The sequence below is a fragment of the Rutidosis leptorrhynchoides genome, chromosome 1 (genome assembly GCF_046630445.1).
Source record: "Rutidosis leptorrhynchoides isolate AG116_Rl617_1_P2 chromosome 1, CSIRO_AGI_Rlap_v1, whole genome shotgun sequence".
Taxonomy (NCBI): domain Eukaryota; kingdom Viridiplantae; phylum Streptophyta; class Magnoliopsida; order Asterales; family Asteraceae; genus Rutidosis; species Rutidosis leptorrhynchoides.
The window spans coordinates 2,452,271-2,455,975 of NC_092333.1; positions in this window are offsets into that span (position 1 = coordinate 2,452,271).

The following is a 3,705-nucleotide window of genomic DNA, read 5'->3' on the forward strand; positions in this document are numbered from 1 at the left end:
GGCCAACCCTACTATTGTTAAATGTCGTCATATGTATTTTTACTACAAAATACATTAGGTGAGTTTCATTTGCTCCCTTTTACTCATTATATTTTTGGGCTGAGAATACATGCACTATTTTAATAACTGTTTTACAATATTTATATGCGTGAGTTTCATTTGCTCCCTTTTACTCATTATATTTTTGGGCTGAGAATACATGCACTATTTTAATAACTGTTTTACAATATTTATATGCGTGAGTTTCATTTGATCCCTTTTACTCTTTACGTTTTTGGGCTGAGAATACATGCAAATGCTTTATTAATTGTTTTAAAACATTTATATGCATGAGTTTCATTACTCTCTTTTTAAATGCTTTTGCAATATATATTTTTGGGACTGAGAATACATGCACTGCTTTTATAAATGTTTTACGAGATAGATGCAAGTAATCGAAACTACATTCTATGGTTGAATTATCGAAATCGAATATGCCACTTTTTATTAAGTCTGGTAATCTAAGAATTAGGGAATAGACACCCTAATTGACGCGAACTCTAAAGATAGATCTATCGGGCCCAACAAGCCCCATCTAAAGTACCAGATGCTTTAGTACTTCGAAATTTATATCATGTCCGAAGGAGGATCCCGTAATGATGGGGATATTCTTGTATGCATATTGTAAATGTCGGTTACCAGGTGTTCAATCCATATGAATGATATTTTTATCTCTATGCATGGGACATATGTTTATGAGAAATGGAAATATGAAATCTTGTGGTCTATTAAAATTATGAAATGATTATTTATGTTAAACTAATGAACTTACCAACCTTTTGGTTGACACTTGAAAGCATGTTTATTCTCAGGTATGAAAGAAATCTCCCGCTGTGCATTAGCTCATATTAGAGACATTATTTGGAGTCATTCATGGCATATTTCAAAAGACGTTGCATTCGAGTCGTTGAGTTCATCAAGATTATTATTAAGTCAATTATAGTTCGATGTATTATGAAATGGTATGCATGCCGTTAACTTTCGATGTAATGAAAGATTGTCTTTTCAAAAATGAATGCAATGTTTGTAAAATGTATCATATAGAGGTCAAGTACCTCGCGATGTAATCAACTGTTGTGAATCGTTTATAATCGATATGGACTTCGTCCGGATGGATTAGGACGGGTCTCCACACCAGGAGCTGCACCAATAGCTCGTGCTCCTTACAGACTCGCACCCAGCGAGATGCAAGAACTGCAAAGCCAACTACAAGAACTATTAGAACGTGATTTCATTCGACCAAGCACATCACTATGGGGAGCTCCTATTTTGTTTGTCAAGAAGAAGGATGGTACATTTAGGTTGTGTATTGACTACAGAGAGTTGAATAAACTTACCATCAAAAACCGTTGTCCACTGCCGAGAATTGACGACTTATTTGATCAACTACAAGGCTCGTCGGTTTATTCAAAAATCGATTTACGTTCTGGATATCATCAAATGCGAGTAAAGGAGGATGATATTCCAAAAACTGCTTTTAGGATGCGTTATGGTCATTACGAGTTTATGGTTATGCCGTTTGGATTGACTAACGCACCAGCTGTGTTCATGGACCTTATGAACCGAGTGTGTGGGCCATATCTTGACAATTTTGTCATTGTTTTCATCGATGACATACTTATTTACTCAAAGAATGATCAAGAGCACGAAGAACATTTGAGAAAAGTGCTAGAAGTATTGAGGAAAGAAAAATTGTACGCTAAGTTTTCAAAGTGTGCATTTTGGTTGGAAGAAGTTCAATTCCTCTGTCACATAGTGAACAAAGAAGGTATCCAGGTGGACCCGTCAAAGATCGAAATCATTGAAAAGTGGGAAACCCCAAAAACTCCGAAGCATATACGTCAATTTTTAGGATTGACTGGTTACTACAGAAGATTCATCCAAGATTTCTCCAAAATAGCAAAACCCTTGACTGCATTAACGCATAAAGAGAAGAAATTTGAATGGAAGGATGAACAAGAGAAGGCGTTTCAGTTATTGAAGAAAAAACTAACTACGGCACCTATATTGTCATTGCCTGAAGGGAATGATGATTTTGTGATTTATTGTGACGCATCAAAGCATGGTCTCGGTTGTGTATTAATGCAACGAACGAAGGTGATTGCTTATGCGTCTAGATAATTGAAGATTCACGAGCAAAATTATACAACTCACGATTTGAAATTGGGTGCTGTTGTTTTTGCATTAAAGACTTGGAGGCATTATTTATATGGGGTCAAAAGTATTATATATACCGACCACAAAAGTCTCCAACATATATTTAATCAGAAGTAACTAAATATGAGACAGCGCAGGTGGATTGAATTGTTGAATGATTACGACTTTGAGATTCGTTACCACCCGGGGAAGGCGAATGTGGTAGCCGACGCTTTGAGTAGAAAGGACAGAGAACCTATACGGGTAAAAGCTATGAATATAATTATTCGTACTAACCTTACTACTCAAATAAAGGAGGCGCAACAGGGGGTTGTAAAAGAAGGAAGGTTGAAGAATGAGATACCAAAAGGATCAGAGAAACATCTTAATATTCGAGAAGACACAACCCGATATAGGACTGATAGAATTTGGGTACCAAGGTTTGGAGATGTGAGAGAAATGATACTTAAAGAAGCACATAAAACCAGATATTCAATACATCCCGGAGCGGGGAAGATGTATAAAGATCTTAAGAAACACTTTTGGTGGCCGGGTATGAAAGCCGATATTGCTAAATATGTAGGAGAATGTTTGACGTATTCTAAGGTCAAAGCTGAACATCAGAAACCATCAGGTATACTACAACAACCTAAAATCCCGGAATGGAAATGGGAAAATATTACCATGGATTTCATTACTAAATTGCCAAGGACTGCAAGTGGTTATGATACTATTTGGGTAATAGTTGATCGTCTCACCAAGTCAGCACACTTCCTGCCAATGAGAGAAGATGATAAAATGGAGAAGTTGGCGCGATTGTATTTGAAGGAGGTTGTCTCCAGACATGGAATACCCGTCTCTATTATCTCTGATAGGGATGGTAGATTTGTTTCAAGGTTCTGGCAGACGTTGCAACAAGCATTGGGGACTCGTCTAGACATGAGTACTGTGTATCATCCACAAACTGATGGGCAGAGCGAAAGGACGATACAAACACTTGAATACATGCTGCGAGCATGTGTTATTGATTTCGGAAACAGTTGGGATCGACACCTACCGTTAACATAATTTTCCTACAACAACAGTTATCATTCTAGTATTGAGATGGCGCCGTTTGAGGCACTTTATGGTAGAAAGTGCAGGTCTCCGATTTGTTTAAATGAAGTGGGGGATAGACAAATTACGGGTTCGGAGATAATACAAGAAACTACCGAGAAAATCATCCAAATTCAACAACGATTGAAAACCGCCCAGAGTCGACAAAAGAGCTACGCGGACAGTAAAAGAAAAGATATAGAGTTTGAAATTGGATAAATGGTCATGCTTAAGGTTTCACCTTGGAAAGGCGTTGTTTGATTTGGTAAACGGGGAAAACTAAATCCAAGGTACATTGGACCATTCAAGATTATAGATCGTGTCGGACCAGTAGCTTACCAACTGGAGCTACCTCAACAACTCGCGACTGTACATAACACTTTCTACGTCTCGAATTTGAAGAAATGTTTTGCTAAAGAAGATCTCACTATTCTA